Genomic DNA, 27051 nt, shown 5'->3' on the forward strand with positions numbered 1-27051 from the left:
CTCGAAAATTCGAGTTGATAGAAAAAAACCAAGTGCAGATTTGGTTTCAGCGACCTCATACTAGTAGGTTAGGTTAGGTTAGGTGGCAGCCCGATGTATCAGGCTCACTTAGACTATTCAGTCCATTGTGATACCACATTGGTGAACTTCGCTCTTATCAATGAGTGCCGCCCGATTCCATGTTAAGCTCAATGACAAGGGACCTCCTTTTTATAGCCGAGTCCGAACGGCGTTCCACATTCCAGTGAAACCACTTAGAGAAGCTTTGAAACCCTCAGAAATGTCACCAGCATTACTGAGGTCGGATAATCCACCGGTGAAAAACTTTTTGGTGTTCGGTCGAAGCAGGAATCGAACCCACGACCTTGTGTATGCAAGGCGGGCATGCTAACCATTGCACCACGGTGGCTCCCTCATACTAGTAAAAATTGGCTATAAATTTCTAATCAACACAAAACAGTTAAATTTTGTTCCCTTGTCTAATTAATTGAAGCAATTGGATCAATTAATTTCGTGATTAAAAATAACTATTTTTTGTTTAAACGATATTTAAGTGATTTTTAAAAGAACAATTTTGTAAATTTTATAATCGAAATATTTTATTTTAAATATTTTCCATAAAAATCTTATGCAATAACTTCGTTTAAGAAAACATTCATATATGAGCCATGTGATCAATAATTAATCAAAACTTACCTTTAAATTAATCTCCAGTTCTTCTCTATTTTTATTTTGAAATATATCTGGGTTAATATTGTAGATAATCTCACATAAATTGGCTGCCTTTATTTGTGTCTTTGTCAAATATGTACATTGCTTAAGGAAGCCTCCAATCTCCAATGAGCCAAAAAAAAAGGTCACGTGTTTACTTAGAAATTATTATCATCAATTTGTGGATCACAAACAAAAGTTTTCCGGAACAAAAGCAAACCATAGCAACGACAAATGTATGTAGCAGCATATAAAATCCATAAATGTACACACACACATACATGGGTATATTCTTGGAAAATTGTTGAAAATGTTTTTGTTTTTGTTAAATAATGAATGTTTTTGTGGTGATGGTTATTATTTGCCTAGCAAGGGTCTGTTTTGCTCTTCTTAGAGATATCAATGTTGAAATCCCTCAAATGACAATTTTCAGGATTTTTACAATGATACTTCCTTAAATTTGTTTACTCAAATTATCTTCTTCTTATTTGTCACATGAGAGTATGCGTGTGGGTGTATTTATTGTGTGTATGGGTTTGTTGTTTTTGCACATCTACACTTTCACAAGGCCAAATACCCTGTTTGCATAAATAGGCGGTGTTAGCTTTGGTCTATGATTTCATGGGTTGCCCGGAAATGGTATTCGAGTATGTTTTTCATTTCCTAGATATTGCTTCAGTTTGCCTCTTTTTGTGCTGCACTTGGGCTATATAATCCTTAATTAGTCTAACAAGGTGCAAATTAATCCACTCCAGTTAATTAAATTGTTTTCTGTGTCATCATCATAGGCCCAGTTGGAGTTTCTTAACACACACACACTCACTCAGAAATGTTGTTGGTATTGTTGAAGAGAGTGATGATAATGGGTTGCTAGGCTGCCATCGATTATTTTCTCTTTTGCGTTTTATATTGATTATAGCTTTGGTATCCGTTTTCCTTTTAGCAGGACCCTCTTTGTTTAGTTGTTGTTATAGTATTTGAATTTTTCGTTTATTATTATAAGGTTTTGTTATTTTTTTCTATAGTGTTTTATTTATTTATTTTTCAAATTCTTATTTCATTTATACACTGTGACATTTGATTTCATAGTTTGATTTTAATTCTTTAATTTTATTGTGTATTTTCAGTGATTTTATTCGCTTCCATTCATTAATGAGGTAAGCTAATGTATAATCTTTTTGAACAAATCACAACTGCAAAAATACTCTGAAAAAAAAAAATAAAGTGAAATAAAAAGTATTTATTAGCCGGTGAAAAATAATTATTATTGCTTAAAAATAAAATAATAATAATTTATTAAGATTTTTGAAAAAAATCACCTATAATTAAAGATAGTACTAACTCATTTAAAATTACAAGAAATGTATTTCATTTAAAAACAAATAATTAGAAATAAACAATATTACAAGAAATTTATAATTATAATAAACAATAACACAATGAATAATTGATTGCCTCAATTAAAAAACTATTGAGTTTTTCGGTCCAAAGCAATTGGTACATTTAAAAATTTAATTGAAAGTGCACTAAAAAACCAGCATGTCCGGTTCCAAAGATTTTGTCTTTACTTTAACAATTTTGGTAATGATTCCGAGCCAAAGAAACGGAGAATACAAGTAAGGATACTTTTAAGACATAATTCTCTTTTAAATTTGGGATTTGTGTACTTGATTCTAGGAAGAAAATTTTAATTAATCTTCTTCATATGCCATCAAAGTCCTTTAAAAACGAGTTAACGGCAATTTTACTTTCCAAATTCAGACTCGACTTCCAGAGGAATATATGCTATGTTTCAAGTAAAAAACGTCTTTAAAATAATGTGTTAAAAAATATGTCCTATTTTTGAACGATTTTTTGCTTTGTGGTCAAGATGCAAAAAGGCAACAAAAGACAATTTCATTAATTTTAAAGAATTTTTCTGAATTATTAAAGTCAAGTTGACCTTAGCCCAAAATTTTTTTCTTTCATGTTATGATACCCATTTTTAAGTCAAATCAATTAATTATAAAGACAACAGGACTTCATTGAAAAGTTTATCGACTTTTGGACAAGGAAAAAAACTTTATATTACAGAAATGCGTCTTCTACTCCAAGCAAAATTTGCATTCGTATTTTGTGGACATGATATCTTTGGCCTCACGACAATATTTTTTTCAGTGTAGATACAAAATTTTGCATGAATGTTATATAGAAATAATATATAAAAATAAAAATTTGACAAAAAATTTCTATAGAAATAAAATTTTGGCTAAATTTCTATAGAAATACAATTTTGGCAAAATTTCTCTAAGAAATTAAATTTTGACAAAATTTCTCAAAGAAATTAAATTTTGACAACATTTTCTATAGAAATACAATTTTGTATACATTTTTCTATAAAAATAAAATTTTGACTAAATCGTTTATAGAAATAAAATTTTGACAAAATTTCCTAACGAAATAAAATTTTGACAAAATTTCCTAAAGAAATAAAATTTTGACAAAATTTTCTATAGAAATAAAATGTTGACAAAATTTTCTATAGAAATACAATTTGACAAAATTTTCTATAGAAATAAATAGAAATAAAAATTTTAATAGAAATAAAATTTTGCTATCGAAGTAAAATTTTGGAAAAATTTAAACTATTAAATTATATTAATTTAATTTGGAAAAATGGTCCGCTGGTACGAGTTTTGGTCCAATTTTGGACAAATGTTGGTCCAAAATAGAAATTCATGGTGGCAACGCTGGTCACCAGCATTACTGATGTGGGATAATCCACCACTTTTTGGTGTTTTGTCGAAACTGGATTTGAAACCACAAGGAGGATATGCTAGCCATTGCACCACGGTTGCTCCCGGAAACTCTTGGAGGAGTAAATGTCACCCCATTCTTTTGAAAATCGGTACGTGATGTTATTACACACAAAGAAAATTCCATTAAAATTGAGCTAACGAAAATTATTCATTAATATAACAAAACGTCGTTGATTAACAGAAAGTTCGTTATAATAACGTAAAATTTCGTTTTATCAACGAATTTGCTTCATTGGCTCAATTTTAATGACACATTTCGTTAATATAACGAAGTTTTTTCTACCAGTAAAATACACGCCCTTTTACTACCATACAAAAATTGTCCATATCCGTCTATACTTATATTTATCCCATATAAACCGATCTCCAGATTTGACAAATTTCATTCGATCCGATTCACATTTGGTACGTGATATAAGTATATGGCCCCTACACCCAGAGAAGGGATATGATAACCCCAAACATGTTTCAAGAGCAAAATGTTATTTTTGGACGGGGAGCAGCATATTCCTTCTCTGGGTATTCCATACGAAAATTGGTTTATATCGGTTCATAATTATTTATAGACTCCTCTATATAAAACGATCAAGAACTAAATACTGTAACATATGAATTTATTCTTCCAGTTTTATAAGACAACTTCAGGCTGGTGTAATATACCTTGACATCGGTAACTGTTACCACAACCCAAGTAATTCGACTGTAGATGACAGTCTTTAATAGAACTTTGTACGCAATCTTTGGTGGAGGGCACATAAGATACGGCCTGGCCGAACTTTCGATCGTCTTTATTTGGTTGGGTCTCATTTCCATAGATTCAATATTCATTATGAAGTGTAGCCCAATATTTTGGTTCCTGTTTCGTTGGGGGTTTTGTGGCTCATTTACTTGGGTTCATTTTCATACCGTCATTTTAGGAACATATCCAGCTTTAAATCTTTTTCTTTTTATGATATATTAACAAGGCTATTCACAAACAGAAACAGGTCTCTTAAAACTCGAAATAATAATAAACAATTATTAATTTAATATAAAAAAAAACTTTGAATCAAAACGCTCTATGCCGTTATTTTAAGCTTCTTTATCTTTTTCACAATACCACAGCTAATTTAAAGCATATATTTCTTTTTTTTTCACACCAAAGGAAATTTGTAAATTTCAAATATTAGTATTTTCAAAAATGGTTTTTAATAATTTTATATCTTTTATTATGATTATTATATTTTGTATAGTAATACTATCCTACATCTGCTTCATCGTTTTTGGTTTTATATCTCCTCATTAATATCAATATTATTATTTGTGTATTAATTCATAGCAAAGCTTACATATGAATATAATCTAATTTCACAAACATGTTTTTATCCCATATATATTATAAGTACAAATATATTCCGAAAAATATTACGTATTTAATGGCGTTCGTTCATCTCTACCATCTCAATCGCTTTGCATATGAACTCTACCTACTCTACTCTATAATGTCGATAATGAGTTGATTGTTTCCTTTTTGATATTATTCATTGAAATTGAAAGATTTAAGAATTTAAAACTTTTTTCTTTTCATGGAGATATGATGTTGATTTTTTTTTTCGTTGAAGTTAAGCCGTAGGGGGCCAGGGATGGGTTTAACAATAAACAAATTAACAAATTTCTCACGCTTTATCGCTTTAAAAAGCAATTAAGTATTTAGAGTTCATAAATGTCAGTAAATTGTTTCGTTTTCTTCTGTGTTGCTTGTTTTTTTTTTTTCTTTTTGCTTGCCTGGTGTTGTTATGTTTTTGTTGGGTATTTTTATTAATTTTTTCTTTCTTTTTTGCTCATTGCTAATGGGATATCGAACTGTGAACAAGAGCAAAAATATTATGTGAAGAATAAAAAAGAATGGCTTACGACAAAAAGGAGAATTTTTATGGAGATATAGAAGTACAACATAGCAAATTGAAAATAGCTACACGTCTTTTATGCTTTCGGAATTAGGTTGGGTTAGGTATCTCAAACACAGTTTCCACTGGTGCCAAAAATAATCAACCATAATTTAAAGAAAATTTTATAACAATCTACCCATTTAAAAATATCCTATTTTGAAGATTTTTATCATATCTTTATGGTTATTATGAAAATCATGTTTTTTTTTTCAAAAGAACTGTTTTATTATTTCATTTTAGAAGTTTATTTCAGTATTTGCAATATTATATATTCCCCCATGTTCGGATATTCGGAATCGCAAATCGCAAGAAGTTATTTTTGTAATAACAGAAAATTCAAGATACACTGAGACTTAAATCCAAATTCCAAATTAGCAATTTCGAATATCACAACATGGGGGATTATAAATAACCCTTGAATGGTAAATATTTCAAATTTTAAATGTTTTAACGATTTAGATTTAGAAATTTGGAAAGATACTGAATATATAAAAAATTTTGCAAAATTTTATTTCTTTAGAAAATTTTGTCAAAATTTTAATTCTATAGAAAATTTTGGCAAAATTTTATTTCTATAGAAAAATTTTTAGCGCATGTTTTTTTTATCTTTATATAACTTAAAAACTAAAAATGAAAATAAAATTAAACTTTGACCTCGAGCTTGAATATAAAAACGAGAACATAAGGTATTAAACCAAAAAATCGAACAGCAAAAACATCAAAACATAGATTACATAGAATATTTTGTCAAAATTGTATTTCTATAGAAAATATTGTCAACATTTTATATCTATAGAAAATTTTATCAAAATTTTATTTCTATAGATAAATTTTTCATATTTTTGTCAAAATTTTACTTCTATAAAAATTTTTGTCATAACTTTATTTCTACAGAAAAATTTTTCATATTTTTGTCAAAATGTTATTTCTATAGAAAATTTTGTCAAAATTTAATTTCTATAGAAAACTTTGTCAAAATTTTATTTCTATAAAAAATGTTGTCAAAGTTTTTTTCTATAGAAAATTTTGTCAAAGTTTTATTTCTATAGACAATTTTTGCAAAATTTTGTTTCTATAGAAAATTTTTGCAAAATTTTATTTCGTTATTGTTGTTCTTCTTTTTTGATCTCAGCTTAAAGCCATGCATTGACTAAACTACAAGTGTAGCTTAACCGACAGAGGAAAAGTATGCTTGTCAAATTTATTTGGGCAAAGCCCTATAGACTGCAAGATGGTTGGATGTACAGCTGTTTCGGAATTACCACATTCCTCATCAGCATCCTCTACTTGCAGCAAAACTATCAACCAATTATCAGAATAAATTCGGGTAATTCACTCAACCCAAAGTGAACTACACTTGAACCTCCCGAAAAAGGGTTTGATAGTCGGCTATTGCCTAAACAAATTTGCAATAGCCGACTATCAAACCCTTTTTCGGGAGGTTCAAGTGTAGTTCACTTTGGGTTGAGTGAATTACCCGAATTTATTCTGATAATTGGTTGATAGTTTTGCTGCAAGTAGAGGATGCTGATGAGGAATGTGGTAATTCCGAAACAGCTGTACATCCAACCATCTTGCAGTCTATAGGGCTTTGCCCAAATAAATTTGACAAGCATACATAGTTTTGCTGCAAGTAGAGGATGCTGATGAGGAATGTGGTAATTCCGAAACAGCTGTACATCCAACCATCTTGCAGTCTATATTTTTGCAAAATTTTATTTTTATAGAATTTTTTTTTTCTAACTTTTATTTCTATAGAAAATTTTGTCAAAATTTTAGTTCTATAGAAAATTTTATCAAAATTTTATTCCTATAGTAAATTTTGTCACAATTTAATTTGACAAAATTTTGTCAAACTTTTATTTCTATAGAACATTTTGTCAAAATTTTATTTCAATAGAAAATTTTGTCAAAATTATATTTCGGTAGAACATTTGATCAAAATTTTATTTCTATAAAAATTTAATTTCTATAGAAAATTTTGTCAAAATTTTTGCAAAATTTTATTTCTAAAGAAAATGTTCCCAAATTTTATTTCTATAGAAAATTTTGTCAAAATTTTATTTTTATTGAAAATTTTGTCAAAAAAAAATTTTTTTCTATAGAAAATGTTTGCAAAATTTTATTTCTATAGAAAATTATGTCCAAACTTTATTTATATAGAAAGGTTTTTCAAAATTGTATTTCAATAGAAAATTTTGCCAAATTTTATTTCTATAGAAAATTTTGTCAAAATTTTTATTTCTATAGAAAATTTTGTCAAAATTTTATTTCTATAGAAAATTTTTGCAAAATTTTATTTCTATAGAAAATTTTGGCAAAATTTTATTTCTATAGAAAATTTTGTCAAAATATTATTTATATAGAAAATTTTGCCAAATTTTATTTCTATACAAAATTTTGTAACAATTTCATTTCTATAGAAAATTTAGTCAAAATTTTTATTTCTATAGAAAATTTTGGCAAAATTTTATTTCTATAGAAAATTTTGTCAAAATTGTATTTCTATAGAAAATTATGTCCAAACTTTATTTCTATAGAAAGTTTTGTCAAAATTTTATTTCTATAGAAAATTTTGTCAAAATTTTACTTCTATAGAAAATTTTGTCAAAATTTTATTTCTATAGAAAATTTTGTCAAAATTTTATTTCTGTAGAAAATTTGGCAAAATTTTATTTCTATTGAAAATTTTGTCAAAATAGTATTTCTATAGAAAATTTTGTCAAAATTTTTATTTCTATAGAAAATGTTTGAAAATTTTATTTCTATAGAAAATTTTGTCCAAACTTTATTTCTACAGAAAGCTTTTTCAAAATTGTATTTCTATTGAAAATTTTGCCAAATTTTATTTCAAAATTTTGTCAAAATTTTATTTCTATAGAAAATTTTGTCAAAATTTGTATTTCTATAGAACATTTTTGCAAAATTTTTTTTCTATAGAAAATTTTGGCAAAATTTTATTCCTACACAAAATTTTGTAGCAATTTCATTTCTATAGAAAATTTCGGCAAAATTTTATATCTATAGAAAATGTTGTCGAAATATTATTTATATAGAAAATTTTGCCAAATTTTATTTCTATCCAAAATTTTACAACAATTTCGTTTCTATAGAAAATTGTGTCAAAATTTTTATTTCTATAGAAAATTTTTGCAAAATTTTATTTCTATAGAAAATTTTGTCAAAAATGTTACTTCTATTATTTTATTTCTATAGAAAATTTTGGCAAAATTTTATTTCTATACAAAATTTTGTAACAATTTCATTTCTATAGAAAATTTTGTCAGAGTTTTTATTTCTATAGAAAATTTTTGCAAAATTTTATTTCTATAGAAAATTTTGTCAAAAATGTTACTTCTATAGAAAATTTTGTCAAAATTGTATTTCTATAGAAAATGTTGTCAAAATTTTATTTCTATACAAAATTTGGAAAAATTTATTTCTATACAAAATTTTGTGACAGTTTTATTTTTATAAAAAAAATTGTCATAATTTTATTTCTATAGAAAATTTTGTCAAAATTTTATTTCTATAGAAAATTTTGTCAAAATTTTATTTCTATTGAAAATTTTTCCAAATTTTATTTCTATAGAAAATTATGTCCAAACTTTATTTCTATAGAAAATTATGTCCAAACTTTATTTCCATAAAACATTTTTTCAAATTTTTTTCTATAGAAAATTTTTGAAATTCTACCAATAAAAAAATCTACCATTTTTGGTGGAATTTTACAAACTGTGGCAACGGTGATCTCAGGCCGCTATTGATGTACGTTACAAATAGAATTACAAAATTAATTTATAAGAATAGAACACCACAAACATATTAATTTAAATACATATTAAAAAAATTGTATCAATAAAATTTTCGTTTAAGACTATATTACTCAAAAAATTCAAATTAATTTATGAAACATTTTAAAACATTTTGCCTTACACGTGTTTCGCTATTACGATTTTGTTTTATAATTTAATAATTTCCAATGAACATATACTTTTTAATGATTGTTTTTTGTTTGTGTTTTTTTTTTTAATTTTTCAATATTTCACAATTTGAGACAAAATATTAAAAACAAAACAACAACACCCGCTATTGAAAACACAAACAAGAATTGAAATGGCATTTAACATAATTTTTAACTTGTCAAAAATTTGTTTGCTTTTCAAAAAACGGATTATCTGCTCACAAGGCAATACAACTCATAAATAATGATCATTTAAGTTGGATACATTTTTTTTTTTGTTAAACAATCATAAAAACGAGATTGTCATATTTGGCAGTCACAAAAATGAAACATAAAACAAACAACTTTTGAAACAAAAGATCATCAAAAAATCATCTTTTGCTAAAGAAGCCAGCTAGAGTTTTTTAGGTCAGCTATCAGTAGACAATAGAGGTTTTTGTTGAAATAATATTGAATTATGTCTAATAATTTTTGAAGACACAATCTTTCGAAGACAGAAGCTAGAGATTTAATAGTTAGAATGAAAGAAACACTTCTGCTTGTTTGGTATAAAAGGGGTGTTTTTAAATTGGAGGTTTCTTCTATAAGCAGTCCGAAAACTGGTCCTATTTGGTGGTATTTATAGGAAAATCCTAGTACGGAAACTCATATAGTTATACGAGAACTAGATAGGGTCAGGAATAATCTGTTTTCAGTTTTCGACAGTCGAAACGCTCGAAGCTTTAAAATCAATGGAACATTTTACTACATATACCGATGGAGGAGTATATATACTTTTATCGGTTACAGTTGGTTTGTATGTTCTTGTGACAAGGATCATATAAAAAGGGTGATTTTTTTAACTATTATCTTTTTGGTAACACTTTTTAGTTAAACAGCTGAATCACGTTTCGTGTTTTGCTTCACTATCCAAGAACTTCAGTTTTCTATATAATTTAACCATGAATCGTCTTACAAACGAAGAACTCTTGCAAATTTTATTATCAACATGCGTGATCTCTTAAGAAAGTTCATCGCGCTCAAATTGTGTTCAGCGACGACGAGAATTGTCAATTCAGCCAAAAGCATAGCAAAATCTACCAATGCATCCAGAAAAGTCACAATTTGGTGTTGTTTATGGGCGTGAGGCAACATTGGTTCGTACTTCTTCAAAGATGATGCGAATTGTAATTTAACTGGGAATGGATATCATCGACTACAATGAGATGATATCCACCTTCTTTTTGCCCAAAATACAAGAGCTTGATTTGCATGTTATGTGGTTTCAACAAGACGGTGCCACATACACTCAAAAAAAAGGTGTACTTGGATCCAAAGATTTTGACCTTCCTTTAAGGATTTTGGTATTGATTCCGAGCCAAAGATGCGGGTTCTTTAAAATAAGGAAATTTTCTTGCGACCTATCTGGCATTAAATCTAGCATTCATAAAATTAAAACCAGTAAGGAAAGTCTAAAGTCGGGCGGGGCCGACTATATTATACCCTGCACCACTTTGTAGATCTAAATTTTCGATACCATATCACATCCGTCAAATGTGTTGGGGGCTATATATAAAGGATTGTCCCAAATACATACATTTAAATATCACTCGATCTGGAAGAATTTGATAGACTTCTACAAAATCTATAGACTCAAAATTTAAGTCGGCTAATGCACTAGGGTGGAACACAATGTTAGTAAAAAAATATGGGAAACATTTGAATCTGAAGCAATTTTAAGGAAACTTCGCAAAAGTTTGTTTATGATTTATAGCTCGATATATATGTATTAGAAGTTTAGGAAAATTAGAGTCATTTTTACAACTTTTCGACTAAGCAGTGGCGATTTTACAAGGAAAATGTTGGTATTTTGACCATTTTTGTCGAAATCAGAAAAACATATATATGGGAGCTATGTCTAAATCTGAACCGATTTCAACCAAATTTGGCACGCATAGCAACAATGCTAATTCTACTCTCTGTGCAAAATTTCAACTAAATTGGAATTAAAAATTGGCCTCTGTGGTCATATGAGTGTAAATCGGGCGAAAGCTATATATGGGAGATATATCTAAATCTGAACCGATTTCAACCAAATTTGGCACGCATAGTTACAATGCTAATTCTACTCCCTGTGCAAAATTTCAACTAAATCGGAGTTAAAAATTGGCCTCTATGGGCAAATGTGTGTAAATCGGGCGAAAGCTATATATGGGAGCTATATCTAAATCTGAACCGATTTGGCTGAAATTTTGCAAGTTTTTCGAGACCCGTAAAATATTCGGATGTACGGAATTTGAGGAAGATCGGTTGATATACACGCCAATTATGACCAGATCGGTGAAAAATATATATGGCAGCTATATCTAAATCTGAACCGATTTTTTCCAAAATCAATAGGGATCGTCTTTGAGCCGAAACAGGACCCTGTACCAAATTTTAGGACAATCGGACTAAAACTGCGAGCTGTACTTTGCACACAAAAATACATCAACAGACAGACAGACAGACGGACAGACAGACAGACAGACGGACATCGCTAAATCGACTCAGAATTTAATTCTAAGCCGATCCGTATAGTAAAAGGTTGGTCTATGATTACTCCTTCTTGGCGTTACATACAAATGCACAAACTTATTATACCCTGTACCACAGTAGTGGTGAAGGGTATAATTAGGATATAGATCTCATTTATAGAATTTTCATTCTATTTTTCCGGTACATAACTAAACCTCTTCACGTACAAACAAATGCCAGTTTAAAAATCCAAATCATGACGGATACTTCGATGTAAAAAATATTTTCTTAATTCCAAAAACCTTTAAACCAAAGATGCTAAATCCTCAAAATAAGTCTCAGCCTATATTTGAAGCGTTTTTATCTTAAACCTAAAGATTCAATATTTCAGTCAATTTAAGGACGATTTCTTTAAATCAAAAATGTGTTTCTTTTACTTTAGGGAAAATTTGCCTTAGCTTAAAGACATGCGACTTTAACAAAGCAACGCAAATTTTCAAAATGTGTGTCCTAAATTTAGTGAAAAAAAAAAATTGAAGCAAAGATTATAAACTTTCTTTTAATTAAAAGATCATTATGTTATAGAAATAAAATTTAGACAAAATATTCTCTAGGAATAAAATGTTTAAAAAATTGTTTAAAGAAAAAACTGCAAAATAAGATTTTTTATTTGGTAGTTTTCTTCCAATTTTTGTAGATTATTTTTGGGTTGTGTGGCAACCGTGGTCCTACTTCATTTAGGTTTTGGTGCTAATTTAGCTTAACCAACAGAGGAAATGTAAAATTGTCTAATTTATGTGGGCAAAGCCCTTTTGACTGCAACCTGAACGAAAAAGTCTACTATCAAAAAACCTTTTATGGGAGAGGTTCAAGTGTAATTCACTTTGGGTTTAGTGAATTATCCCTATTGTGATATGTTAGAAGATATTGTCACAATTTTATTTCTATAGATTTTTTTTTCAAAATTTTATTTCGACAGAAAATTTTTTCAAAAATTTATTTCGATAGAAAATTTTTTTAAAATTTTATTTCGACAGAAAACTTTTTCATAATTTTATTTCGATAGAAAATTTTGTCAAAAATGTATTTATTTAAATTTTGTCAAAATTTTATTTCGATTGAAAATTATGTAAAAAGTTATTTTTTTACCTCTTATGTGCAGAGCAAAATCTACCAATACACCAAGAATTCTACCAATACACCAAATCTATAATTTTTGGTACTGTGGCAACAGTGAGTAGGGCCCCAAAAAATTATATGGAAAACGATTTTTTATGTTTTTAGGGGAGTAACTTTAGTTTATTTTTGCATTATGCAAATAAACCTCAATATTTCAAATTCAAATATTTGAAATATTTATACCCTGCGCCACACTGTGGAACTGGATATTATAAGTAAGTGCATATGTTTGCAACACCCAGAAGGAGACAAGATAGACATCCCAGCAAAAAATTTTGGATGTTCTTCCAAAGGCACAACTTTAAAAGCACTTCCAGAAGATACACTCTCAATGATGTTCTTTATTTTAACTACGCAGGAAGTTCTTTTAATTCAATTTTTTATAACTTGGTTTTTTCATACTTTTAATGGATAATTTTAACTTTTTTTTTGTTTCAAATAGATTAAAAACAGGGTAAGAATTCATAAAATGGTACAAAACATTTAAAATTTTGTCAAAAAAAATGCTAAATTCAATCTGAAAAAATTGTGAATTTTTGAAAATATTTGAAGTCAAACGTTTCCGACAAGCATTAGAATCCATTAAAAATTATAAAAAATTATAAAAATTATTTATTTGACAAAATATCACAGAATTTTTTAATTTACATCCAAAACATTGAATTCGGATCACATCTAAAGAAGTGATGCAAATTCTGTGAAACGGCTGTTGAAATGGAGGACTTCCGTCCTATGACAAGCTCATGTTAAATTCATCGCTTCTGTGTCAATTTTGCACCACTTCCGGATCCAATTACTTTTTTGACGACGCTTTTTTTGCTGGGATATGGTGTCTTTGGCAATATTGCTCAGGGCCGGCCACGTCTGTCCGTCCGTGCAATTCCGAAGAGAATTTGTTTTATTAAAACTTCATATTATTTTCATCAGTTAGTGTTCATTTTCACATAGTATTTTAAATCAAAAATGAAATAGAGTCCTAATTTTATTTTGGGATCTATTTTCACGTTTCAGTTACATTTTATCCGGGCTCATTGTCATGGGGCTCATAACAGGTTGGCTGATAAGTCCCCGGTCTAACAATGAAAAACACATTTTTTTGTCAAAATTCGTTTTTATTATTCAACATAGTTCCCTTCAAGAGCGATACAACGATTATAACGACCTTCCAATTTTTTGATACCATTTTGGTAGTACTCCTTCGGTTTTGCCTCAAAATAGGCCTCAGTTTCGGCGATCACCTTTCATTGCAGCCAAATTTTTTCCCTGCGAGCATCCTTTTGAGGTCTGGGACCAAGAAAAAGTCGCTGGGTGCGTTGTCTTGGTGGAACAACACTTTTTTCTTCTTCATATGGGGCCGTTTTGCCGCGATTTCGACCTTCAAACGCTCCGATAACGCCATATAATAGTCACTGTTGATGGTTTTTCCCTTCTCAAGATAATCGATAAAAATTATTCCATGCGCATCCCAAAAAACAGAGGCCATTACTTTGCCAGCGGACTTTTGAGTCTTTCCACGCTTCGGGGACGGTTCACCGGTCGCTGTCCACTCAGCCGACTGTCGATTGGACTCAGGAGTGTAGTGATGGAGCCATGTTTCATCCATTGTCACATATCGACGGAAAAACTCGTGTGTATTACGAGTTAACAGCTGCAAACACCGCTCCGAATCATCAACACGTTGTTGTTTTTGGTCAAATGTGAGCTCGCGCGGCACCCATTTTGCACAGAGCTTCCGCATATCCAAATATTGATGAATGATATGACCAACACGTTCCTTTGATATCTTTAAGGCCTCTGCTATCTCGATCAACTTCATTTTACCGTCATTCAAAATCATTTTGTGGATTTTTTGATGTGTTCGTCGGTAACCACCTCTTTCGGGCGTCCACTGCGTTCACCGTCCTCCGTGCTCATTTCACCACGCTTGAATTTTGCATACCAATCAATTATTGTTGATTTCCCTGGGGCAGAGTCCGAAAACTCATTATCAAGCCAAGTTTTTGCTTCCACCGTATTTTTCCCCTTCAGAAAACAATATTTTATTTTTATTATTTATTTATTTATCAAAACACGAAATTCCTTTTTTAAATTTTTTTCACAATAACAAAAGTTGCTTCACAAAAGACGCTCTATCTCACAAACTAATTGACTTACGGACGTCAAATTTTGACACGAATGATTTGAAGGTTGGTACTATATAAAAACAAGTATATACGGCCGTAAGTTCGGCCAGGCCGAAGCTTATGTACCCTCCATCATGGATTGCGTAGAAACTTCTTCTAAACACTGCCATCCACAATCGAATTACTTAAGTTGTGGTAACGCTTGCCGATGGCAAGGTATCTTAAAACCTCCTAACACCATCTTCTAAATTGTATATAAGTCCATACTTGGTATATATTAAATCAAAAAAGATCGATCCAATACGTATATAATTCAGTTTGACAAAGTACACATAAAATCTTGACAAAATTTTCTACAGAAATAAAATTTTAACAAAATTTTCTATAGAAATAAAATTTTCACAAAATTTTCTATAGAAATAAAAATTTTGACAAAATATTCTATAGAAAGAAAATTTTGACAAAAATTTCTACAGAAATAAAATTTTATCAAAATTTTCTATAGAAATAAACTTTTGACAAAATTTTCTATAGAAATAAAATCTTGGTAGATTATTTGTGGCTCGAGTGGCAACCATGATTATGAACCGAATAAAATTTGAACAAAATTTTCTATAGAAATAAAATTTTGAAAAAATTTTCTATAGAAATAAAATTTTGACAAAATTTTCTATAGAAATAAAATTTTGAAAATGATGAAAATTTTATTATGAACCGAATAAAATTTTAACAAAATTTTCTCTAGACATAAAATTTTGACAAAATTTTCTATAGAAATAAAATTTTGACAAAATTTTCTATAGAAATAAAATTTTGGTATATTATTTTTGACTCTAGTGGCTACCATGATAATGGGGGCTATATATAGTTATGGGTCGATGTGGACCAATTTTTGCATGATTGTTAGAGACCGTATACCAACACAATGTACCAAATTTCAGCCGGATCGGATGAAATATGCTTCTCTTAGAGGCTCCACAAGCCAAATCTGGGGATCGGTTTATATGGGGGCTATATATAATTATGGACCGATGTGGACCAATTTTTGCATGGTTGTTAGAGACCATATACCAACATCATATACCAAATTTCAGCCGGATCGGATGAAATTTTCTTCTCTTTGAGGCTCCGCAAACCAAATCTGGGGATCGGTTTATATGGGGGCTATATATAATTATGGACCGATGTGGACCAATTTTTGCATGGTTGTTAAAGACCATATACCAACACCATGTACCAAATTTCAGCAGGATCGGATGAAATTTGCTTCTGTTTTAGGCCCCGCAAGCCAAATCTGGGGATCGGTTTATATGGGGGCTATATATAATTATAGACCGATGTGGACCAATTTTTGCATGGTTGTTAGAGACCATATACCAACACCATGTACCAAATTGCAGCCGGATCGGATGAAATATGCTTCTGTTAGAGGCTCCACAAGCCAAATCTGAGGGTCCCTTTATATGGGGGCTATACGTAAAAGTGGACCGATATGGCCCATTTTCAATACCATCCGACCTACATCGATAACAACTACTTGTGCCAAGTTTCAAGTCGATAGCTTGTTTCGTTCGGAAGTTAGCGTGATTTCAACAGACGGACGGACGGACGGACGGACATGCTTAGATCGACTCAGAATTTCACCACGACCCAGAATATATATACTTTATGGGGTCTTAGAGCAATTTTTCGATGTGTTACAAACGGAATGACAAAGTTAATATACCCCCATCCTATGATGGAGGGTATAATAATATGCATTTAATACTAGCAATGCCATCTATGTGTCAGACCGGGGACTTATCAGCCAACCTGTTATTAATAATTATGAAGCGTCGCCCCACCTTTGTGGCTCTGTTTCGTTTGGCTTTTGGGCCTGATTTTCCTGGGGCCCATCTATATGCCGGCTTTTTCAGGACATCGTTTAAGTGTCTGAGTAAATCAATGGTAATAAAAATGGTCAATACTATATATAGGCTATTTAATGGTTAGATAGCTAACCTTAACATTTTCTAGTACGTCTTACCCTGTAGCATTTATGGTGGTGAATGTAGACAATTGGAATGCAGTAAATGCCATTTTTCATATCCCCTTATTCAGATTTCATTCCAATGGTATCAAGATTGAAGATAACTGTAAAAACTTGAGTAAAAACTTGATAGAAGTCCAAACAATTTTCCAATCTTCCAATCTAATAGTTTCCCGATGATTATTTTTGGATGCAAATTACTTTTGTCGTTGGATGTGTTTTAAATTTTTACCCTAATCATGTTTATTTTACCACCAACGGATATGCAGAATTCAATGCAGATATAGCCATAGATTATGACAATTTATGAATTATTGGGGATTTGTAAATGCTAATACCAAACTCACCGTGTGCTCTTCCTTGTCATTAAAATTTTGCGAATTATTGCTTGTATCCCCACCAGTTTGACCCAATTTATATGAATTTTGAATAGAAAGAAGTTGCCATTACATTCCATGCATTTATTGCATTGAGTTAGAGGTTTACTATGCGTTTTACTGCATTCCTGAATCCCTTCGCGCCACATGTCCAATGGGTAAATGACAATAAACACATTGTAGCCAGACCAATTCATCCATCTATCCGTCCACTTTACGTACCAAAAACATAATTGCTTTGCCGTTGAGCTATTCTGTTCTGGTGAATTCTAAACAGAACAGTGTCATTCAGGGCAATCATCCGAGCAACATCAAAGCATTCCACCATGTGGGTACATTTTTTTTTTGCCGCCATTTACAGTCAATCGGCGGTGGCGGTGGCGGTAAACTGAATGAAACTGAAACAATTTAGCCCCCTTCCAAAAAGGGGTCATTGTTTTTATGTTCACACACCTCCTCCCCCACCTCGATATGCAATGGGCCTAGAGTGTGTCAAAACCTAACGTCATAGTTGAGTACTGCAAAATATGCGACGAGCTTAGCAAGAACAACCGTTTGGTACTGTTGTTGTCTCCACTCCATTTGCCATTTATTGGCTTGGTTTGTTGATAGTTTGCATAGATTCCCCGAAAGAGAATTAGTTCTGCTTTAAATGGCGGGGTTCTCTGGCCTGTGCACTTCACTTCATCACTATATGTTTTTGAGCTGTGATCATTGTCGTCGTTTTGGTTTGTGAATTGCGAGCAACATGAATGTCGCCGTCATTGTCGTCTTTTAAATGCATTACTGCAAATGGAAGGATGGTTATTGTAAGTGAGCAATTCACCAACAGTATTTATTGGTTACTTGGATTTTTTTTTAATTTTTTTCCTCATCTTCATAGTAGTGGGTGGGGAGGGGTAGGCATATGGTTAAAGTGGCATATTGTGAGCCTGTGAAACATGCCACACAATTGCTATCATTCACTGAGGCTATTTGGCGTTTAGTATCGATAGCAACCCTGTAGATTATGACTCTGTTTTACAAAGTTTTTATGTTGGCTTGCATTTAAGTGCTTGTTGATATGATGTTAGGCAATTCAGAAATTGACGGTAGACTTTGGTTGACATTTCAATAACCCGTAGAATTGTCTACATAGAGCATCTGTTTACTTCATGAATATTTTGAGATCAAATTAAACTTAATAGATTTCCATCCGATAAACAAGAAAATAGGGCATATGGGGGAAATAAATTTGCATTTGACTCTAAAAGATGTAATATGCATCACTCCTTATGGCATTATGACTCCTTATTCGATTATGATGAGGTTTCCAACAGATAAAACATGCCATTGCAGATAACCCAAGAAATATTTTATTCGTATTTTATATCCCACATATATTATACATGACATAATTTCAAAAAATTAACCAATTCAATTCTGGAGACCGAATCATAAAGGGTGAATTTCTAAGAGCTATATGAAAATTGTTAAAAAAAGCACACAAAAAAATTAAATTAATATAAAGGGTGATACGGACAAAATTTGGTCAATATAAACTTGAGTATTTCTTTCAATTTTGCATTTAAAAAACCTGAACACCCCTCATTTTGAAGGTGTGTGTGTGTAGAATGTTGCTCCTATTTTAATTTTGGAATTCACTCTTCAGTTGTCAAAATGCCGTCCAAGCAAGAAGAGCAGCGTATCAAAATTTTGCTCGCGCATCGCGAAAATCCGAGCTACTCGCACGCAAAACTGGCAAAATCGCTAAAAGTTGCCAAATCAACCGTTACAAATGTAATTAAAGTGTTTGGGGAACGTTTGTCGACAGCCAGGAAGTCTGGTTCGGGGGGAAATCGAAAACCGGAAGCCGCTGAGACGACAAAGAGAGTTGCCGGTAGTTTCAAGCGAAACCCTAACTTCTCTCTCCGAGATGCCGCAAATAAGCAGGGTGTATCGTCTACAACCGTGCATCGAGCCAAAAAACGAGCCGGACTATCGACTTACAAGAAGGTAGTGACTCCAAATCGCGATGATAAACAAAATACGACGGCCAAAGCGCGATCCCGGAGGCTGTACACGACGATGCTGACGAAGTTTGACTGCGTGGTAATGGACGACGAAACATACGTCAAAGCCGACTACAAGCAGATTCCGGGACAAGAGTTTTATACGGCAAAAGGAAGGGGAAAGGTAACAGATATTTTCAAGCACATAAAACTGTCAAAGTTCGCAAAGAAATATCTGGTTTGGCAAGCCATCTGTACCTGTGGCTTGAAAAGCAGCATTTTCATAGCTTCCGGGACTGTCAACCAAGAAATTTACGTGAAAGAGTGTTTGAATAAACGTCTGCTGCCTTTCCTGAAGAAACACGGTTGTTCCGTACTGTTTTGGCCGGATTTGGCATCTTGCCATTACGGTAAAAAGGCCATGGAGTGGTACGCCGCCAACAACATGTAGGTGGTCAAGAACCCTCCCAACACGCCAGAGCTCCGCCCAATTGAGAAATACTGGGCTATTGTCAAGCGGAACCTAAAGAAGACCAAAAAAACTGCTAAGGACGAGCAGCAGTTCAAGGCAAACTGGCTTTCTGCGGCGAAGAAGGTGGACAAGGTGGCTGTACAAACTCTGATGGCAGGTGTCAAGCGTGAGGCCCGGCAATTCGGATTTGGAAAAGCGAAAGCCTAACTGAATATTTTTCCTGAATTTTATACTAATTGAACTTGAAAAAGAAATTTAATTTGATTTTTTAAATAAACGATTTCACCGGTTTACACGCGTTTTCCCTTGACCAAATTTTAACCGTATCACCCTTTATGGTCTCTACCAACCATGCAAAAATTGGTCCATAATTATACAGAGCCCCAATATAAACCGTTCCCCCGATTTGGCTTGCAGAGCCGCTAAGAGAAACAAATTTCATCCGATCCTGCTGAAATTTGATACATGGTGTTAGTATATGGTCTCTAACAACCATGCAAAAATTGGTCCATATCGGTCCATAATTATATGTAGCCCCCATATAAACCGATCCCCAGATTTGACCTCCTGAGCCCCTTGGAAGAGCAAAATTCACCCGATCCGGTTGAAATTTGGTATGTGGTGTTAGTATATGGTCTCTAACAACCATGCAAAAATTGGTCCATATCGGTCCATAATTATATGTAGCCCCCATATAAACCGATCCCCAGATTTGACCTCCTGAGCCCCTTGGAAGAGCAAAATTCACCCGATCCGGTTGAAATTTGGTATGTGGTGTTAGTATATGGTCTCTAACAACCATGCAAAAATTGGTCCATACCGGTCTTAATTATATATAACCCCCATTTAAACCGATCCCAAGATTTGACTCCGGAGCTATTGGGGAGCAAAATTCATCCGACCCGGTTGAAATTTGGTACATGGTGAAATTTGGAACGTGGTGTTAGTATATGGCCGCTAAAAACCATGGCAAAATTGGCCCATATCGGTCTATAGTTATATAGAGCCGATCTCCAAAAATAATCTACCAAAATTTTATTTCTATAGAAAATTTTATCAACATTTTATTACTTTAGAAAATTTTGTCAAAATGTTATTACTATACAACATTTTGTCAAGATTTTATATCTATAGAAAATTTTGTCAACATTTTATTGCTATAGAAAATTTTGTCAAAATTTTATTGCTATAGAAATTTTTTCTTTTTTTCAAAATTTTATTTCTATAGAAAATTTTTTTCAAAATGTTATTACTATAAAAAATTTTGTCAAAATTTTATTTCTATAGAATATTTTGTCACAATTTTATTACTATACAAAGTTTTGTCAAATGTTATTGCTATAGAAAATTTTGTCAAAATTTTATTTCTATAGAAATGTTTTTTTTTCAAAATTTTATTTCTATAGAAAATTTTTTTCAAATTGTTATTACTATAAAAAATTTTGTCAAAATTTTATTTCTATATAATATTTTGTCAACATTTTATTACTATACAAAGTTTTGTCAACATTTTATTGCTATAGAATATTTTGTCAAAATTTTATTGCTATAGAATTTTTTTTTTCAAAATTTTATTTCTATAGAAAATTTTTTTCAAAATGTTATTACTATAAAAAATTTTGTCAAGATTTTATTTCTATAGAAAATTTTATCAAAATTTTAATTCTATAGAAAATTTTGTAAAAATGTTATTTCTATAGAAAGTTTTGTCACAATTTTAATTCTATAGAAAATTTGGTCAAACTGACTTATTTACGTATTTAATCGGCCTTTTTTTTTTGTTTAATATATACCCCGTATGGACTCACTAACAATTGAGAACACGGTGTTAAGAAGTTTTACGATACCTTGCCATCGGCAAGTGTTACCGCAACCCAAGTACGAGTAATTCGATTGTTGATGACAGTCTTTAGTAAAAGTTTCTATGCAATCCATTGTGGAGGGTACATAAGATTCGGCCTGGCCGAACTTAGGGCCATATATACTTGTTTCAATTTAGGTTTTGTAAAAATAATTACTTACATATATATTTTCTGTTGATATATCCTCATTAGTAGATCCTTGTTACATGTTGTCTATTCATATTATTGTATTTCCATTTTATTTTAATTTTAAAGTTATTTTCACACAATTTCACTAGATCTTTTTTATTATTATTATTTTTCGCTTTTTTTTACATTTATGAATACAAATTCATTTAAATGCTATATTATCTTTTTTTTATTTTTTTAACTCAATGATTTGTTTTTTTGATTTTTTTCCATTGGTTTCTATGTCATCGAAAGACATTTAGTTAACACTTTATTAAGGTATTCACTTCATTCCATTCCATTTTAAATCAATTCATATTTTCTTTGTATTTGTTATGGAGCTTGAAGATTTCATGATGATCAGCTAATCTTTTGTCTTTATGAGATTTTTTTCTTGCTGCAAAAAATTTATTCACACCAAAATAAGACAGAAACAATAAAATTTAAAACAAATTTTGTGGAATAGATTTTTTGATTGGACAAATTTGTTTTTCAAGCTTTACAAACGAATATGCACAAAAGCAAAATAGCTGTAGCCGTATATCTACCATGATAATACGCGTTAATAAAGATCATAAAATGAAACAAGCCATAGCCATAGAATATTTTATGCTAATCCCAAAATATTTCGAGACAATACAGAGCAGCAACAAGAACAACAACAACGAAAAAAAGAATCAATAATATTTTATTAGCCATATATGATTAGAAAATCAAAGAAATAGTCCCAAAAAACAAAAATTAAAATATCTGATCATCAGCTATGACAGTGGTGCTACGAATTTAATCAGAAAGCCATCAAGAAGAAAGGCAATCGAATCATTCAGGCTAACAGAAATTATGAAGACGATGGTGATTTTTGATCATTAAAATTTGAATATGAATTAAATATGGGGTGGATTGTGGCGATGTGCGGCTGCTGCTGCTCTGCCACAGCTCTACGCTCTGTGGTGATCTCCATCGCCTGGACAATCATTGCTGGAATTATGCTAATTTAGCGGCTAAACTTCTTAATGTGTGTTCCATATGATTTTGTTAAATCGTAACAAATTTCGGAAGACTTTGTTTTATTTCATCGAGGTTTTGTATTAATTTTATATTTATATCCAATTTGAGGAGGAATCATCATATTTTTCAGTTGAGGGAGGGGTTTGTTTGCTTGTCACTTTGTGATTCATGTGACGTTTCGTTTTTTTGTCCATATTTCAGTTTTTTTTTGTGTTTGTGAAATCTTCAAATTTTATTTTTTCTGTTTTGTTGATGTCTGTGCTGCCATCCAGACGTAAGATTTTTTAATCCAGGGCCTTTTGTTTAGGACTTAATCTTTTTAGTTTATTTTCTTTCGTTGTCTTTTTATTTGAAATATTTTAAGCTATCGTAAAATTCATACTTTAGTTACGAAAATATTTTCTTTGTTTTTGTGTTGATCTGTTTGTTTTCTCTTATTTAGTTAAGTTTTTTATTTTGTTTTTGGTTTGTGGGTGAGGTTTTAAAAAAACTTTGTGCTAAATTTTATTTTAATTAATTTTAGGATTTTATATTTTTTTAAATGTTAATTTTTGTGATGTAGAAATTATGTTATAATCTATTCATTATTTCTCACTCATAATCATATTGGATAACAAGGGAACTATTAAAAAAACTGACTTGTTGGGGAAATTTGCACAGCTTTTGCACAAGCGCGATTTATCGTAAATCGTATAACAAGGAAGAATGCCCGGCCGAGAATTGTATAACCTGCACTATATGGCAAATCTCGAATTCTTTACAGATCTGAGTTCAAAATCTTAGGAAGTTGCATCCCTATTGTGTCTAAATAAAAACCGAGTAAAAAAACAAGTATAAACGGCCGTAAGTTCGGCCAGGAGGAATCTTATGTACCCTCCACCATCCACAATCGAATTACTTGAGTTGCGGTAACACTTGCCGATGGCAAGGTATCTTAAGAGTTCTTAACACCGTCTTCTCAATTTTAAGTTGGTCCACATGGGGTATGGGTCCATTGTGATACAATATTTTATTACTATAGAAAATTTTGTCAAAATTTTATTTCTATAAACAATTTTATCAAAATTTTATTGCTTTAGAAAATTTTGTCAAAATTTTATTTCTATAGAAAATTTTGTCAAAATTTTATTTCTATAGAAAATTTTTATCAAAATTTCATTGCTATAGAAAATTTTGTTTATTGTATAGCAATAAAATTTTGTATAGAAATAAAATTTTGACAAAATTTTGTATAGTAATAAAATTTTGACAAAATATTCTATAGAAATAAAATTTTGAAAAAATTTTCTATAGAAATAAAATCTTGACAAAATTTTCTATAGCAATAAAATTTTGATACAATTTTTTATAGAAATAAAATTTGGCAAAATTTTGTATAGCAATAAAATGTTGACAAAATTTTGTATAGTAATAACATTTTGACAAAATTGTCTCTAGCAATAAAATTTTGACAAAATTTTCTATAGTAATAAAATGTTGACAAAATTTTGTATAATAATAAAATTTTGACAAAATTTTCTATAGCAATAAAATTTTGACAAAATTTTCTATAGTAATAAAATTTTGACAAAATATTGTATAGTAATAAAATTTTGACAAAATATTCTATAGAAATAAAATTTTGACAAAATCTCTATAGCAATGAAATTTTGACAAAATTTTCTATAGCAATAAAATTTTGACAAAATATTCTATAGAAATAAAATTTTGACAAAACTTTGTATAGTAATAAAATCTTGACAAAATTTTGTATAGTAATAAAATGTTGATAAAATTTTCTATAGAAATAAAATTTTGACAAAATTTTCTATAGAAATAAAATGTTGGTAGAATATTTTTGGTTATCAGCTATATATAACTATAGACCGATATGGACCAATTTTGGCATGGTTGTTAGCGGACATATACTAGCGCAATGTACCAAATTTCACCACGTACCAAATTTCAACCGGATCGGATGAATTTTGCTCCTCCAAGAGCTCCGGAGTTCAAATTTGAGGATCGGTTTATATGGGGGCTATATATAATTATGGACCGATATGGACAAATTTTGCCATGGTTGTTAGAGACCATATACTAACACTACGTACCAAATTTCAACCGAATCGGATGAATTTTGCTCATCCATGAGGTTCCGGAAATCAAATCTGGGGATCGGTTTATATGGGGGCTATATATAATTATGTACATATAATTACGTATGGGGGCTATATATAATTATGTACTATAGCAATAAAATTTTGACAAAATTTTCTATAGTAATAAAATGTTGACAAAATTTTGTATAATAATAAAATTTTGACAAAATTTTCTATAGCAATAAAATTTTGACAAAATTTTCTATAGTAATAAAATTTTGACAAAATTTTGTATAGTAATAAAATTTTGACAAAATATTCTATAGAAATAAAATTTTCACAAAATCTCTATAGCAATGAAATTTTGACAAAATTTTCTATAGCAATAAAATTTTGACAAAATATTCTATAGAAATAAAATTTTCACAAAATCTCTATAGCAATGAAATTTTGACAAAATTTTCTATAGCAATAAAATTTTAACAAAATTTTCTATAGAAATAAAATTTTGACAAAATTTTCTATAGAAATAAAATTTTGGTAGAATATTTTTGGTTATCAGGTATATATAACTATAGACCGATATGGACCAATTTTGGCATGGTTGTTAGCGGACATATACTAGCGCAATGTACCAAATTTCACCACGTACCAAATTTCAACCGGATCGGATGCATTTTGCTCCTCCAAGAGCTCCGGAGTTCAAATCTGAGGATCGGTTTATATGGGGGCTATATATAATTATGGACCGATATGGACAAATTTTGGCATGGTTGTTAGAGACCATATACTAACACTACGTACCAAATTTCAACCGAATCCATGAGGTTCCGGAAATCAAATCTGGGGATCGGTTTATATGGGGGCTATATATAATTATGTACCGATGTGGACCAATTTTTGCATAGTTTTTACAGACCATATACTTACACCATATACCAAATTTCAGCCGGATCGGATGAAATTTGCTTCTCTTAGAGGCTCCGCAAGCCAAATCTCGTGAGCGGTTTATATGGGGGCTATATATAATTATGGACCGATGTGGACCCAATTTTTCATAGTTTTTACATACCATATACTTACACCATATACCAAATTTCAGCCGGATCAGATGAAATGTGCTTCTCTTAAAGGCTCCGCAAGCCAAATCTGGGGATCGGATTATATGGGGGCTATATATAATTGTGGACCGATGTGGCCCAATTCCTTCATGGTTGTTAGAGACCATGTACTAACATCACGTACCAAATTTCAACCGGATCGGATGAAGTTTGCTCCTCTAAGATGCTCCGTAAGCCAAATCTGAGCGTCGGTTTATATGGGGGCTATACGTAAAAGTAGTCCGATATGGCCCATTTGTAATACCATTCGACCTACATCAATAACAATTACTTGTGCCAAGTTTCAAGTCAATAGCTTGTATCATTCGGAAGTTAGCGTGATTTCAACAGACGGACGGACGGGCGGACGGACATGCTTAGATCGACTCAGAATTTCACCACGACCCAGAACATATATATTTTTATGGGGTCTTAGGGCAATATTTCGATCCAGCAAAAAATAGTCGCCAAAAATGATATGAACATGTTCTGTTTGGATAAGGAAGTAGTACAAAGTTTGAAGCACTGAATTTTGTATGGGCTTGTCACAGATAGGAAGTTATCTTTTTAAGCCTTCGCTGCATTAGTTTTGTATTCGTTCTTCATATGTGATGCTGTACCAGTATTTCGGATGTCATTTAAAAAAATAGGGGGACAAACTATAAAAATACAATTTTTTTCACTTTTCACTTTTTTATATTTTGGGTAGCAAATTTTGATGTTCTACGTAGTCAGAAACTTTTGACATACGAGCGCTATTTGTGTTA

The 27051-nt window shown here is 30.9% G+C and overlaps 1 protein-coding gene across 1 annotated transcript in view; it reads right to left on the reverse strand.

Annotated features, from left to right (window-relative positions):
• The window catches only part of NK7.1 (homeobox protein NK7.1), a 334376-nt gene extending 311887 nt beyond the window's left edge, over positions 1–22489 (reverse strand). The window contains exons 1-2 of the mRNA XM_075292004.1: positions 22091–22489; positions 697–1917 (exon numbers count right to left, since the gene is read on the reverse strand). The gene's annotated coding sequence lies outside the window, so the exon portion shown is untranslated. The remainder of the gene's footprint in view (positions 1–696; positions 1918–22090) is intronic.
• Positions 22490–27051: the final 4562 nt, after the last annotated feature.

Source organism: Haematobia irritans, chromosome 1, assembly GCF_050003625.1.
Source record: "Haematobia irritans isolate KBUSLIRL chromosome 1, ASM5000362v1, whole genome shotgun sequence".
In the NCBI taxonomy this organism is placed as follows: Eukaryota; Metazoa; Arthropoda; class Insecta; order Diptera; family Muscidae; genus Haematobia; species Haematobia irritans.